A 17979-nucleotide genomic window follows, 5' to 3' on the forward strand; every position below is an offset into this window, starting at 1 on the left:
ACCATTTTTACTCACTAAAACACCACGCTTTCTTTTTATTTAATACCATATACAGTGCGTTTTTTTTTTAATTTTTATGCCTACGTTAGACCATGTTTGTGACCAAAACAAGGTGGTCAGAAGATCATCACTGATATCAAGAAGCTGATAGCTTAGCTGAGAAAGATAGCTTAAGTTTAGTAAAAAAAAGTATTTTTTTAATTGTATTGTTCAAAGTGAACTTCGTTTGAAGCCAAACAGATGATTGTTTGATCCCAAACAATCGTAAAATGTCTTTTTAGCGTTCAAAAGATGCCGGGCCATGATGCAGTCAAAATATGTCACTCTAACTGCTACTTGCTCTGCCAGTATAAAAAACAAGTACCTATTATGCATACAGGGAGTAGGCAAACTTACTTAAGATTCAAGGTATTAAAGACAGATCCGTCAAGTTTTACATCTGTAGTAGCAAAATAACATGGTCTAACATAGACTTAAAATTAAAAATTTAACACGTAAAATCCTATGTTGCGCGTTAAAAATAACGCACCGTATTTTGTTTGTGCACAAACAAACTGACGCTGACTTGAACTGACAACTCGTGAACAATCTCGACAACAATTTACTACCGGGCCTAGCCCGGCTGTTTATACAGGGAGGTCCAGTTGTAAGTGTCAGTAATTCAACATTCGATAACTTATCATAAAATAACTTCACATGCATTATGCCATTTTCCTAAAGAACGCTTCCTAAGGAAGAAAGAATTCTCCAAATTTCAGTTTAAAAATCGTATTTTGCTTAACTGTCAGATCATTCGATCCATTGGCAATTTTGATCAAATTTGGAACAAGTACTTATGAAATAAATTTTTGTTATGAGATGTAATTGACATTCGTCAAAATGGTTTTTTGGCATCGATATAGGGGGATGGTCTATATTTTCCCGCTCTAATTTCTACGCTTACTGGATATTATTTAGAAATTACAAAAATTTCTACCTAAGCTATCGTAAATTTTACTTTAAAATGGTTCAAAAAGATTCAAATCCCTTTATCTGAGAGGTTAACAAGTCAATTTTTGACTCTGAAAAAAATAGTCAAAAAACAGGATTTTTGGACTCATTTTTACTGGCGTTTATTTTTTACATTATAGGTAGTGTAAAACTGAACATTCAAGACTTCCAAATTTGTACTGAATAGTCTAAAAACTTGTTATTTACTTCTAAGAATAATCTTATAAATTGTTTTTCCAGACTGCAATCCATTGTCAATCTGCAATAAGTATTTAAAACTGAATTTCAAGTACTAAAAACAGTCCGGAAATCAATTTTTACTACTAAAAATAGTATAAAAGTTGACTTTTTTTTCTCAATTTTCTGGATTAAAACAAGTCTAGAATTAAATTTCACAGTGGAAACAGTCCAAATTCAATTTTTGGACTAATTCATTTCCTAAAATTAGTTTTTATTGCTAATATCGTAGCATTTTGAGCCAGTTTTTTTGTTTGAAAGTCTGAAACTTTACTTTTAGTATTTTAAATAGTCTTAAACTCGATTTTTCAGTCTTAAAGCACTAAAAACAGTCAGAATTTCTTAAAAATTATCCAATTTTTTGCACCAATGAGTGAGGAAATCAATTTAATAGTGAAGAAGCTTGAAATGACATTTTCAAGATTATGGACAGTGTACAAACGGGCTTTCAGTCCAGATAAGTCCAAAACTGTATAAAAATAGTCTGAATGTCTAGATTTTTAAGATATGCACCACGCCATAAGTTTTTTGTTGTGTAAATGTGTATGAATGTGGCGAATTGCCATCCACCTCAGATCAGCTGGTCACATTGGCAACACCGCTGATCTCGTCGGCAGACGACAGCAGACAGACCCCGGACGTCAAGAGAGTTGACAGAAAGAAAGTGAGAAGACAGATTCATTCTCCCGACCCCCCGACCCCCGACCGCGATCTCAAGATGACCGACTCGTTTTCGACCCGCAATTTAGATATGCTTGCTGCCTTCACACCAATGCACTGGGACAAGACAAGGACAAAGGCAGTCTAAACTCACACCCGCACAAAAAAATTGCTAAAAAAGTTTTGCTTATACTAGAACACCTGTTTCCTGTCTATTGTCAAAGCTTATGTACTTAAATATGTAAACTATAATAACACTAGTCACATCAAAACTTTACTGTACTAGCCCACATTCCTGTTTGGAAAAGTTTAATTGTGGTTTGGTGCGATATACCTAATAGTGTGTTCCAGTTTTAGCTCCAGTGATTGTTGCTATCCCTGTTACTACATATGTACCTGTGGACTTCTGGATAAACAAAATGAGTGGCCATAGTTCCTTAAGAAGCCTCAGATCAAGGTAAATAAATTTTGTATAATCATTTTATACTTTTATTATTAGGTATGTTAAAAAAGAACACAATGTGCACTTTTTAATATATAGTAAAACTGCAATATCTAGGTGAATGGAAAGATTTTGTTTTTTGTTTAGATTGGGATCTGGTTGAATGTTGCAAAAAGGTGATAAGTTAATAGGAATATAGTAGTCAAGCAAAATCACTGCCCTAACCCCTCGCCTAACCTCTACTAAACTGAAATTAAAAATTGCACACTTTAGTTATTTCTTTTTGCTGGTGAGATTTTAGCCTTTTCAACTAAGTTGAAAATAACATTACCAGTTGCATTAACCTAGTCATCCCAACACAGGACCACTAGACTAGGTTAATGTTATTTTTATGTTAGTTGAAAATAATGGGAAATTCTATTTTTGCAACAATGGAGTAAATTTTTAATCAGGAAATGTATTATTGAATATACCAGGTGTCCAAGAGCACCATGGACATAGGCGATTAACATGGGAAAAGGGTTTTAATTTTTTTGCGCCTGTAGGGTTGATTTGATTGAAAAATCATATTAATGAAAGTTGTAGTACCTATCACGGACTAGTTTTCTGTATTTTTTTCAGATCTGTAACTTGAGCACTTTCGTCATAAAACACAAACAAAAATGCGAAAATTTTAACTTTTTACCTGCACTGTATAAGCGGTGGTCGACCAACCATACCAGCAACAATGACCTGTTTACCCGTTGCCTGACAACTGCCTATACAGTGCAGGCCAAGAGTTTAAATTTTCTCATTTTTGTTCGTGTTTTACGACGAAAGGGCTCAAGTTAGAGATCCGAAAAAAATACAGAAAACTAGTCGGTGATAGGTACTACAACTTTTATTATTACGATTTTTCAATCAAATCAATCCTACAGGCGCAAAAAAATCAAAACCGTTTTCCCATGTTAATCTCCTATGTCCAGGGTGCTCTTGGACACCTGGTATATTGTGCTTGAGATGTGAATGTCATTTGTCATCCTAACTGATCATCATGAGTAATGCTCAGAGTAATGTTACTTGTTTTCTTTCTTTTAAATCAACCATTTTTTATTCAATTTACAATGCAACTTATATCATCATAAATTATTAACAGGAAATGTTGACTACTCTGTTAATACTATGTATTTTCATTTCAAATTTCTAATCTGAGTGTAATCCACATTCTAATTTGATTTTATCAGGGACTTGGCCAAAAATAAAACTGGTTGTTCTTTGATAAAGTTTAAACCTTGGTTTAAAAGAAAAATCACCTGAAGTATTAAGAAAAGGTAATGTTATATTAGTAACAATTATATTAAAACCAAATGTGGTGTGTTCAAAGCCCTACTTTATAAAAATTTTCAATGACTATCAGGAGATATTTTTTTTTGGGGTTCTTAACCTTACATAGTACCTATATAAAATTTTTTTTACTGCAGCTATATGGCTTATGGCAAACACAAGGTCTTTTGTCAGAAACTTATAGCTGCTTTATTAAGACCTTTCTAAAACATTTGGAATACTCAGTATATGAGAAATTGCTGTTAGTTTGTAAACTGATTTTATTTTTTTGTGTTTACAGGGTGCCCATTCTTTGAGACTCATCATGGGGATTTTGGTTATTTCAAGAAATAGGTACAAGAAAGTCTAAATTGGGGCAAAATTGAGCAATTTAAAGTCGAATAAAATGTTAAATATTAGAAAATTTTTAGTACTTTCGGAGATATCCCAAAAAAAAAACCAAAATATTGGAAATTAGGTTTTAACTTTTACTTATTTCTTTGATAAGATTACCATTGCCACTTTTCCTCCTCTACAATGTGACAATATCAAATTTCAAATTCAATTATGTTTTAATAAAGAGTCTCTTGAAAAAATTACATTAAAACAATTCTCCATTATTACTTGACACTTCTTCATGAGACATCATTGACTTTTTCTAACCAATGAGCATGTGACCCTGTTGAATGACATCATGGAATTCACTCTGCCTTCCTAATCAATTGTTGATTAATGCTCTGATTGATGTTATTTTATCCCAAGCTTTTGGGTCTTTCTTCCCGTCTTTTTGGTGCCACTTTTTTTCCTTTGCAACATGGCATTATCATAAATGACATAAAAAGTCCCTCTTTTTGACAACCATCATCAGTTTTAAGGTTTTTGTTTTGGGGATGCCATATTAGATAGAATTTTATTTATTTAAAATATTTTTGGTTACAGTTAAGCTATAATAACTCAATTTGTATCTTCACAATTGTGTCAATATTATCCGAGATATTTTTACAACAAATCTTTATGTTTTAATCAAAATTTTATAAGATTTGGTTTTTAAAAAATAGATTAACACCTGTTTTTGACATTTTGTGAGACTGCTCATGGTATTTACTATTTATCATATAATGCATATTCTTGAATATTTAACAACTTTATTTATACAGGGTGCGGAATGGCACACAGTCTTTGCCACTATAAATTTATTATAACCTACTAATTAAAGGGGGCGCGCTCGACTGGTTCCGGACATAGACATGTCCATCATCCGGAGCTAGAAAATTAACATTCTACAAAGGTGATCAATGGCGAAGGACATAGGTGCCTCAAATGCGAGCTTAAATGTTACTTAATAAAATTAAAGTAATGCTGTCTTTCTATACAGGGATAGACAGCAAGACCCCCCCCCATTGATTGATATTATTTAATCATTAAAACGGGGCGAATAAACTGTAAAATAATTAACACGTTAGGATAATTAAATTAAGAAAAGTATATAAAAGAGTTTCTTACCTTATACTGCAGAAGAAAAAAAAAACCAACTTCCCAGTCTTCCCACCCCCAATCTTGATTTCAAACTTTATTTATAACTAAAAGTAATATTACGAAAACTGAGAAGAAAACTATTTTATGACCATATATGTTCATAAACTTCATTTTGAAAAAAAAAATACGATTTAGTTGTGAGTTACAAAATAGTAAACTCGATAGTGAGTTTCAATCTAGTTTGCTCAACAAACAAATTATCTTGAATATTTACAGAATACATTACAAAGTTAAGATGAATTTGTGGTTAGGAAATCATGTAGTACCTGTTCTAAGATATAAGTCTGCCAGTTTTTTTTTGAAGTTTGGTCCTTATTTCTCTAAAAGGCTCCATAACTAGAAATGCAGCATACAGCCAAATTTAACCTATTTTTTACAATGTTAGAATAAAAAATAGAAAAACCTAGACAGTCATTCCATGGCACAATGTTTACTCAAATCAAGTAAAACTCCAACCATAAAATTGAATCAAAGTCAACTTTGCTTTTACAGAAGACAGTTGTGGTATCACCTAACAACATTAATTAATAACATCGAGACTGTCTATTATTTTAAACCATAGTGCAGTTATAGTAATAAAACAACATAAACATAAAATAGTTTATATCTCAATTTTCTTGATATTATTTTTAGTTATAAATAAAGTTAATATTCAAGTATATGCATTATATGATAAATAGTAAATACCAAAATAAATACAATGAGCAGTCAAACAAAATGTCAAAAACAAGTGTTAATCTATTTTTTAAAAACCTTATAAAATATTGATTAAAATAAAAAGATTGTTGTGAAAATATTGATACAATTGTGAAGATACAAATTATGTTATTTTAGCTTAACTTTAACAAAAAATATTTTCAATAAATACAATTCTATCTAATATGGCGTCTCCATAACAAAAACCTAAAAACTGATGATGGATGTCAAAAACAGGGACTTTTGTCATTTATGATAATGCGATGTCGTAAAGGAAGAAACGTCGCACTGTTAAATTTCATTTATTTTTAGATACCTTATCAAATAAATCAGGAAAAACCCAAAAAAGTGCGATAAAGAAACATCTATCAACAATTGATTAGAAAGTCAGAGTGAATGGTTTGTATCACATGCTCATTGGTTTGAAAAAATCAATGATGTCACATGAAGAAGGGTCAAGTTACTAAATAGAGAATTGTTGAGATGTTGTTTTTTAAGAGACCCTTTATTAAAACATAATTGGATCTGAAATTTGATATTGTTAGATTGTAGAGAAGGAAAAGTGGCAATGGTAAAAGGTCTTTTGTGTGCAGTTATCTTATCAAATAAATAAGTAAAAACTAAAAACTAATTTCCAATATTTCGTTTTTTTTTTAGATATCTCCGAAAGTACTAACATTTTTTTAATATTGAAAGTGGCATTTTATTCGACTTTAAATTGCTCAATTTTGCCCCAATTTACACTTTCTTGTATATTTTCCAATAATTGGCACCCTGTATGCACAAAAAAGTATAAATCAGCTAACAAACTAACAGCAATTTCTCATATACAGAGTATTCCAAATGTTCTAGAAATGTCTCAATAAAGCAGCTATAAGCTTCTGACAAAAGCAATGGCAAAAAACTTTGTTTTTGTCAGAAGGGGCAATGATAAAATTTTGATATACTAAGTAATGTTAAAAATCACAAAAAACAAGTATTAATAAAATTAATAATAAAATAAATATATGTATATAAAAATAATAATAAAATATATTTTTGTTTAATTTAAATGCTAAAATATGCTATGAAAAGTAATATGTACAGTGCGTTTTTTTTAACGCGCAACACAGGATTTCACGTGTTAAATTTTTAAGCCCATGTTAGACCATGTTGTTTTGGAACTACAAGTATAAAACTTGACGGGTGGCTGTTTCGTACCCTGTAGCTTAAGTACGTTTACCAATTCGGCCTAAAAAGTGATTAAAAACTTGCAAAAAATCATCTTTTTTCGAAAAGATTTTATCTTTCCATACTCCCTGTATGTATGATAGGTGCTTGTTGTTTTTGATACTGGCACGGCATGTAGCAGGTAAAATTTGGCGTAGAAGGTAAAACAAGTTGATCATTAACTTTGTATCAAGAAAGTTAAGAATAAAAGAAGTATTTTTATAAGTTAATTGTTCAAAATGACCTCGGTTTGAAGCCAAACAGTATCCTAATCAATCATAAAATGCCCTTTTGAGTTCAAAATATGTCGGGTCATGATGCAGTCAAAATATGTCACTCTACCTGCTACCTGGCCTGCCAGTATCAAAAACAACAAAAAACAACAATGCATACAGGGAGTATGAAACGATAAAATCTTTTCGAAAAAAATGATTTTTTGCCAGTTTTTAATTACTTTTTAGACCAAATTGGTTAACTTACTTAAGCTTCAGGGTACTAAAGACACACCCGTCAAGTTTTAGACCTGTAGTTCCAAAATAACATGGTCTAACAGGGGCTTAAAAATTTAACACGTAAAACCCTATGTTGCGCGTTAAAAAAAACGCACTGTATAAATATTATACAATAAGATGTGAGTCGTTTTTCTTACGATATAACAGTGACATTTCTTGTCAAATAAGTTATATCATTACTGTTTTGTTGAAAGTGTTGCATGTGTGGACAACACATTACATTTTAAAATAGCACAATTTGTTTGAAGTACTTGAATAAGTATTTAGTTGTTGTGCCAGCTGCATTGATAATATCTTCGCAAACACTGATTTTCAATACCTATGTATCAGTATTTTGAAAAGTTTATCTCTGACTACTCTGACCATATATTTAGTAGGAGAAGGTGGAGAAATTGCAAATATAGTAACTGTTTGGTATCAAGGCTCTCAAAGTTTTGGATGCTCTGTTCTCATAGTCTAGAAAAGTATCTATATTTTTGTTCTTTTTATATTACACTCACATAAGTGTAATGCTAATGAATTGGAAGTTTAGTCAAAATCGTTAACCTTATGGATAATTTTTTTTAAGTTTATGTTGTTTGTGTTGTTGATTATGTAGAAGGAATAATACAAATAGCATTAGTGACATTTAACAAAGTTTAATTAAACGGAAAGCTTTATACACATGTACATTCTTAATTATAGCCACATTTTATTCTAACTTATCAAAATACATATCTTAACCTCTAACCAAAGAGAATAGAGTGCGCTCTGTTGGTCGATATGACTAAACACGATTTTAGCCTACGTCAACACCCCCCCCCCCCTCGCTGGTATCTTTTAAACAATATCGAAGAACTTTCAATTGGTGTTTTGATAAACCTTTTGTTAATATATCAGCTAACTAAAGCGCAGTTTCAACATACACTAAATTGATAATATTATTTTCCACACACTCAGGAACCAAATTCAATTTTAAATCTAAATGCTGCACCCTACGGTTATTCGGATTCTGAATTAAACCTTGGTTGTTTTCATAAAATATTAAAGTACCTATCAAAACTAACATTGAAATCTAAAAATATTTTTTTCATCCACAAACCTTCTTGAACTGATGAACATAAAGCTACAAATTCTGCCTCAGTTGTGGACAATGATGCGCATGATTCTTTTTTATTTGTCCAACTTACCACATTACCAAATATTTTAATCAGGTGTCCACTAACGATTTTTTTCTATCATGCGTGTCATCACCCCAATCTGCGTCTACAAAACAACAAAAATCAACCTTATCAGATCTATAATATTCTAAACCTAATGTCACAGCAGCTTTTAGGTATTGTAACACTTGTAAATGCACCCATACTTCTACTTTAACTTTGTCCTGATAGCGACTAAAAAAATTGACAGCGAAACAAATGTCTGGTCGACTCCCTAACATTAAATACATCAAACCGCCTACCAAACCTTGACAGGTTTTTTAGTCAAATTCTAGGGATTAGTACAAAATTTTTAGTTTATGATCTAAACATATATCAGAAGTTTTACCATTTGTTATATAAAATTTTTCCAAAATACTTTTTGTGTAGTTAGTCTGGCCAATTCTTAATATACCTTCATCTCTAATGTAAGAAATTTCAAGACCCAAGAAATATTTCAGTTATCTCTTATCTTTAATTTTGAATTTAGTCATGAATTTCTGTTTCTTACATTTTATTTTATTTAAATTTGAACCGCAGAAAATAATATCACCAACATATATTAATAAATACAAAACTCATATATTTTGATTTATAATGTACAAACAAAAGTCATTCTCTGATCTAAAACCTGTGTCCAACAAGCATTTATTTATTTTTTTCCAAAAACTTATTGGGTCTCTATTTATTTTGTTCAAAATACAAATTTTAAAATATATATATAGATATTTTTTCTAAGACCCTATTTAGGAAAGCAGTTTTGACATCTAATTGTTGAAAATGATAACCAAACTGATTTCCAATATTCAACAATAATCTAATAATTGTGTTCATTTTTGTAACAGGAGTATATTTCTGGGTAATGCTTATCTTTTTCCTGCTCAAAGCCCCTTACTACTAACATAGCTTTAAATCTGTCCTGTTTATTTTCTTTTAAGCAAATACCCACTTTGTATCTAAAACCTTTACACCACTTGGCATTTTCACTTTTTCCCATGTATCATTCTCTATTGAACTTATTTCTCCCTTTATAGCATTTATGCATTTTTATTTATGTAACCTATACTCTATACCTACTTCATCAAATGTTTTCAACACATTTTCAAGATAACTACATGCATCAAATGCCATATAAATATAGTTCAAAATCCTCAAACTTTGAGGGTAATTTCTTATACTTCTACGGCTATCATGTAAGCATGAAACTCCATTTTTAACTTCATCATTATTCAAAATCAAGCTCGAAGCGGAAATATTTTGATTATTTTCCATTGCTTCATTATTGTAACTTTCATAACTTGTGTTCACTTTTATAATATTATTTTTAAACCAAACTCATCTTCTTTAAATACTACATCCCTAGCCATTATTATTTTCTTCTTATCTATAGATCACAATCTATATCCTAATGAATACCCTACCATGAGTCCCTCTATTCATTAAATAATTTACTGTTCGAATTGCCTCACCCCAAAAACTTTTTGGTATTCTATATTCAATCATTATTGCCCTGCTCCTTTCAACTAAGCTATGATTCTGCCTTACCATTTTGCTGAGGACTATATGATGTTGTATAATCCAAAGTAATTCCTTTTTTTTTGCAGAATAAAGCTTTAAAATCATGAGGAATATATTTCCCCCTATTATCACAACGCAGTTTTAAAACTTTTAAACTAAATTGAGACTCGTACCATACTGATAAATTCCTTAAATTTGTCTAACACTTCAAACTTTCTTTTTTCAAAAATCATCAATAAAGCTTACAAAATATTTTCCCCCTCAAAAGTCAAAGGAGAAATAGGGCCACAAACATTCGATTATATAATCTCTAGTACCCTGCTGCTTTTTGTTCTAGTTCCAAAAGGATATCTAAACATTTTGCCACTGATACAAGATTTGCAAAAATCAACTTCTTGTATTTTTATATCTTTATGTAACCACTGAACCATATTTTTTATGGCACTTTGTTTTACTTTTTTGTAAACTTTACTTCTTTGTTAAATCATTGTTTTTACTCTCAATATTAAGATATTCTGAACCAATATTTTATAAAAGTAATTTTATATAAATTTCTTCTTTTTGCTAAACCTTTTTGCTATTAGATCACCCTTTTGTATATAATTTTTACATGTACAATTTTAAAAATAACCTTAATATCATTACTTTCTAATCTTTTAACCATCAGTATTTTTTTCTCAAATCAGGAACAAAAAATACATTTTTTATAGTACAATTTATCTTTCTGCTTTTAACTTTACTTACTACTTTTATTAACAACCATCATTCTTAGCAACAGTTATCTTTATAGGTTCTTCCAAGTAAACCAAATCACAAAAATGTGATTTTGTATTGACCATATGGTCAGTGGAACTAGAATCAATACAAAATACAATCTATAGCCTTTATGTGCCACTACTCCAAGAAAACAAACAGTATTGTCACACTCAATTTCACTTTAAGAGTCTCTTTATTTTGAGTTAAACTACTACCATGACTATTATGAAATTGTGGTGGACTCCAATTATTATATGAATTATCCCTACATTGAGCTGAAGAACTTGAAAACCTTGAAATCTACCTCTGGATTGTCCCTTCCCTTGAAGGTCTTTGGACAAAAACTGGTCCTCTTTTGCGTTCTTTGGTTCACGATGTCGAATAACAACACCATGGTGTCTTTTGACGTCACCAACCTCTTTACCTCTATCCCGGTGGATGAGTCGGTTCTGTTTGTCAGGTGTATGCTCGAGTCCAGGATGACTGACCGACCACTCGAAGATCGTGGACATTATTTCTCTCCTCCGGATTTGCTTAAAACAAAACTTTTTTTAGTTTAACGGTCAATTTTACGAACAGGAGGACGGCTTCGCGATGGGGAGCTGCTTGTCCCCATTTCTGGCTGAAATTTTTGACAACTTCATTCTGACTGACAGCAATAAGGAGATTCTTTTTGGACACGCTACGTGGACGATTGCTTCTGCATCCTGGACACGGACACAAAGGGAGCTGAATTTTTGCTGGAAAAAATTAATCACATACATCCTAAAATCAAGTTCACTTTGGAAACCGAATTGAACAAAAAGCTCAACTTTCTGGACTTGACTATATTTATTAACAATAACAAATTGGAATTCGCGATATTTAGGATACCAACACAAACGGACCATGCGATTCGTGGGGATTTTAATCACCATTCTCAGCACAAGATGGCGGCCTTCAGGTGTTACGTACACAGGTTGCTTCGTACACCACTGTCAGAAGACTACTACAAGCTTGAACTCAACACTATCAAGCAAATAGCCCTGAACAACGGCTACGACCCGGTTTGTATTGACAGGCTTATTGACAGGTTTCGCAGCGCTGAAATACCCAACCTGTCATACCCGCGTGTTCTGCAGAGTCCAGACAGCCCCGTTTTTGTCATCCCCTTTGTGTCCGCCAGCTTGACTCGCTCCTTCTCCAGAAGAGTCAGGCAAAATGTTCCTGAAGCCAGGATCGTGCACAAGAATAATTTGTCCCTGAAGTCTTTTCTCGTCAACTCAAAAGATAAACTTACCCATGTGCCCAAAAGTGGTATATACAAACTGAAATGCAATGATTGTGACGTCACTTACATCGGGCGCACGATCAGAGCGTTGCAAACTAGAGTCGGAGAGCATATCAGCAGGACCAGCAATTCTGCTTTTGGTGGGCACTTGATTGAGACTGGCCACAGGTTCGACATCGGAACAAATGCGAAAATCCTGCACAGCTTGTCAACTCGCAACTTCAACAGGCTGAACTTTATGGAGGATGTGGAGATCACGAAGGAAATGGCTCTCAACTCGCAGTGTGTTAACACACAAGTAAATCTAAACCGTAGCTACGTCCCCCTACACAGGAGATTAATTTATTTTTTCGGCCAAATTGATGGTAGATGTCTCTGGGTTGTCTATTATCTCCGTCCAAAGCCAATTTCGATCTTCGTGGGCTCATTACGACCTCTAACGACCTAAGGGACGGCTTTAAATTTTTAAAATAAAAGACGTCCGAATTTTTAATTTTAATTTTGACTTTTAACGTTTTATCATTTAGTTTTTAATGGAAAACATTTCTAATTTATTCCGAAAACCGTTTTAACCCATTTTATTAACAAACATTTTTAATAGTTTTAACATTTTAATCTAATTTTAACAAACATTTTGTGACGTTTCTGTAATGTGCAATCATGGATTGAGTCAAGCTGTTGTGTTTGGAGTGTTGTGGACGTATTGAGTCTTGTCCTTTGGCCCTAGACATGTAACTGGTGGCTGGTTGCGTGGTGATCTCCGGTGGGTCGGCCTCAATCTGACGAATGAGTAACATTGACATTTTATTTCTTCTCTCCAACCTTTAACAGCATTCATACCTCTTTGAGCTGTCCTTTGTTTCTCTTCCGGCAGATTAGAGTACTGATGATAGCCTAAAGGGCCGAAACCGGTTCACTAAGGATTATTAAAAATTTGCACGCAGCATACGTTTTTCACTGAACTACCCTTTAAAGCTTATATGTCTGGTGATGTAGGTCCGATGGTAGTGAACCTTGTTGTGTGGCTCTGAAGAAGCTAAGGGTGGCAACCAGGCAAGCATGTAGGCCTAAACTGACATGAAGCTGGTGTATGTGTATCGAACTGACTATTATTACAAAATCGTAAGTAAAATACAGTTAAGAAGGTAAAGTTGAAGAGTTAAAAGGTTGGATATTAGATAATATATAATTAATAATAAAATTAGTGATAAAATAATAAACATTAAATTAACCCAATAGCCAATTGAATTAAAAATTACGAAAGTGACAACTTGTAAGATGGAAATTGTGAAATAAAGTGTCTTTCATTAGCCAGATCTCAACAAGGTAAAAATCAACCTGTAACAACTTTTCTTAAAAACTTCCAGGTGTATTATTTTTTATTTTCAAAAATACATTTCTACAGCAACTTTTCGCGTATAATCCAGTAGTGTAAATAGTTTTACACTACTATAGTTATACTATAGTTTCATGTTTATTTATTTTTAGAGCAATGGCATTCTCACTCATTTTGAAGTTCCTAATTTGTCTGTTTGCTTTATGCAAGACATTATTTCAAACAAATAATAATATTACAATGCGTTTATCAACAACACAAAGACTTAAAATTCTGATGATGATTGGCTATGGCGATAGAGTGCGAATTCAACATGAGGTGTGTGTTTTATTTAATAACCAATATCCAGAAAAGCCAATAAACCAGTTAGTAGTTAGTAAAATTGAAAGGAAGTTTTGAGATACGGGTTCTGTACATAGAAAATAAGTAAAAAAATAGACATCCTGCGCTAAACAAAGATGAAAAACTAAATATTTTATTATCTGTGAAAGAAAATCAACATATTAGCATTCGTCGAGTTGCCCGCGACTATGATATCCCTTGTTACCTTATTACAGCAGGATGGTGCATCCCCACATTATGCAATTCAAGTTAGACAATATCTTAACGAAGTAGCATTTCCCAACAGATGGATTGAAAGGCGTGGATCAATTGAATGGCCTCCAAGATTTCCTGATCTCAATCCCCTGGACTTTTTTGTGGGGCCATCTCAAAAATTTTGTTTATTATACTAAACCTGAATCATTGACGACTTAAAAATCAGAATTAGAAGAGTGTGTGCTAACATTAGTCAAGAAACCATAAATAGGGTTCAGCATGAATTTATCGATCCTTTGGGATAGTGCCATAATAAGGGTTTCAATTTGAACATTTACCTAACTAAATAATTATTGTTTTTGTTTAATAATAAAATAGTGTTTAATATTTTCAATAAAATCTGTTATATTTTTTAACTGTTATTTTCTCGAAAACGAAAGCTGAATATCGACATAGGATATGCTACATGAAAAATACCCAAAACTTACGTAGAATCCATAAGTGCAATAAAAAATGGGGGTTATTATTTGAAAATGTCATTTCGAAGGTCATATCTCAGTTTTTGGACACCCTGTATATTTAATTTTTTTCTCAAAAAATGCTCGTCAATGCACACACTGTATGTGGAAACTAATGTGTGACCGTAAAACGACTAACTTTTATTGAAATTTCAAATTTTGGTTTCAATATTTGTATTAAAAAATTGTTAAACTGTTCTAGGTCACATTTTGATGGCAACATACAACGAAATTTTATATCAAAGATACAAAAATCTCAGCTCACTGCCTTGAAAGGAACAGTCAATTGTACAAATACTAATGGTTTTTGTACGGAATCTGATACTCATCAAAAACGTTCTATCGAGGACTATGAACAAATCTACTTAAAAGTCCATGTTTACCGAGGTAGGTTATAAATAATTGTATATTTTGATATTATTGTTCATAAAATCGTTATGGTTTTAAGTTCCAGTATTTGGACGCATCAAAACAGACCAGGTGGTCTGGGAGGATAGGACGGTTGTTCAGCATGAACATGATAACATGAATAGCAAAACTGAATCGAAACAAGAAAATAGCTGTGATAGAATTATCCTAAGCGGTGGAACACAGACGATTAAAAGCTGGAGTCGAGAGAATAGCAGTAGTGGAAGTAATAATCATGGTATTGATAATCATAGCAAACATATAAAGAAAAACCGAAGTCGGCAGAGTAGCAAAATCAGGTAATAAATTCTACCATTTTTACTCACTAAAACACCACGCTTTCTTTTTATTTAATACCATGTTCGTTTGTTTTTAATTTTTAAGCCCACGTTATACCATGTTTGTGACCAAAACAAGGTCAAATTGCAGAAGATCATCACTGATAGCTTAGCTGAGAAAGATAGCTTAAGTTTAGTAAAAAAAAGTATTTTTTTAATTGTATTGTTCAAAGTGAACTACGTTTGAAGCCAAACAGATGATTGTTTGATCCCAAACAATCGTAAAATGTCTTTTTAGCGTTCAAAAGGTGTCGGGCCATGATGCAGTCTACTCTACCTGCTACTTGCTCTGCCAGTATAAAAAACAAGTACCTATTATGCATACAGGGAGTAGGCAAACGTACTTAAGATTCAAGGTATTAAAGACAGACCCGTTAAGTTTTACATCTGTAGTAGCAAAATAACATGGTCTAACATAGGCTTAAAGGTAAAAATTTAACACGTAGAATCCTATGTTGCGCGTTAAAAATAACGCACCGTATTTTGTTTGTGCACAAACAAACTGACGCTGACTTGAACTGACAACTCGTGAACAATCTCGACAACAATTTACTACCGGGCCTAGCCCGGCTGTTTATACAGGGAGGTCCAGTTGTAAGTGTCAGTAATTCAACATTCGATAACTTATCATAAAATAACTTTACATGCATTATGTCATTTTCCTAAAGAACGCTTCCTAAGGAAGAAAGAGTTTTCCAAATTTCAGTTTAAAAATCGTATTTTGCTTAACTGTCAGATCATTCGATCCATTGGCAATTTTGATCAAATTTGGAACAAGTACTTATGAAATAAATGTTTGTTATGAGATGTAATTAACATTCGTCAAAATGGTTTTTTGGCATCGATATAGGGGGATGGTCTTTATTTTCCCGCTCTAATTTCTACGCTTACTGGATATTATTTAGAAATTACAAAAATGTCTACCTAAGCTATCGTAAATTTTACTTTAAAATGGTTCAAAAAGATTTAAATTCCTTCATCTGAGAGGTTAACGAGTCAATTTTTGACACTGAAAAAAATAGTCAAAAAACAGGATTTTTGGACTCATTTTTACTGGCGTTAATTTTTTACATTATAGGTAGTGTAAAACTGAACATTCAAGACTTCCAAATTTGTACTGAATAGTCTAAAAACTTGTTATTTACTACTAAGAATAATCTTATAATTTGTTTTTCCAGACTGCAATCCATTGTCAAGTGTTTAAAACTGAATTTCAAGTACTAAAAACAGTCCGGAAATCAATTTTTACTACTAAAAATACAGGGGTGTGCATAAGTCACCTGGCAGCCTTGAAAACAGTTCATGCGTCAGACCCACCACTCTCGCTCGAAAATTTGCAAAAATTCACCTGAAATCCGAGCGAGAGTGGTGGGTCTGACGCATGAACTGTTTTCAAGGCTGCCAGGTGACTTATGCCCACCCCTGTAGTATAAAAGTTGACTTTTTTTTCTCAATTTTCTGGATTAAAACAGGTCTAGATTTCAATTTCCCAGTGGAAACAGTCCAAATTCAATTTTTGGACTAATTCATTTCCTAAAATTAGTTTTTATTGCTAATATCGTAGCATTTTGAGCCAATTTTTTTGTCTGAAAGTCTGAAACTTTACTTTTAGTATTTTAAATAGTCTTAAACTCGATTTTTCGATTCTTCATCAATAGTGAAGAAGCTTGAAATGACATTTTCAAGATTATGAACAGTGTACAAACGGGCTTTCAGGCCTGATAAGTCCAAAACTGTATAAAAATAGTCTGATGTCTAGATTTTTAAGAAATGCTCGAATTTTTAACACTGTGGTGTCTAGAAGCCAATTTTATAGTGACAAAGTTTTAAATGGCATTTTTAAGCTTATGGAAAATGTAAAATTTGTTTTTTTAAATCAGCTATGTCAAAAACTTAGTGAAGATAGCTTTCAAACTTGATTTTCCAAGCTGAAAGCAGTTTTAAAACACTAAAAATCCAGAGTTGTAAAAAAATAGAAAGAATATAAAAAAAAGAATTGAAAAGCTAGTCTTAAAGTCAATTTTCATGAATCATATGTCAATATTCTCTATTTAAGACTATTTTCAAAACTAAAAGAATGATTTTTTTTTTAATTTTATAAACTTCCTTTAAATGCAAATTTTAAGCTTCTGATGTCACTTTTCATTGGTTGAGAGTCACTTTTATGTGTCTAAGCCAATTTTCAAGGTTTAAATGTATGAATTTGTGGTCAAAAATTTTTAAGAAATAGTTTTCTGTCCACAAGTCAATTTTCAAAACTAAAGTTGTTAATAATTTTTAAGACAGTTTTTAAGCCTCTCAAGTCAATTTTCAATGTTTCAAAGTTTACTACAGGTTTCTAAGTCAATTTTCTAAACTAAAGTCTTTCCAATTAGTCTGATTAGTATTGAGGACTGTTCTTAAGTATTTGGCGAGTGTCCAGTTGAAACGTTTAATCATTCCGTCTGATCGCGGGTGTAGCGGAGTAGTTCTGGTTTTCTTAATTCCCAGCCAATCACAAAGTGCTCTGAATAGTCGTAATGAAAATGTATCAATA

The sequence above is a fragment of the Ips typographus genome, unplaced genomic scaffold (assembly GCF_016097725.1).
Source record: "Ips typographus isolate SLU unplaced genomic scaffold, UJ_Ityp_2.0 IpsContig100, whole genome shotgun sequence".
Taxonomy (NCBI): Eukaryota; Metazoa; Arthropoda; class Insecta; order Coleoptera; family Curculionidae; genus Ips; species Ips typographus.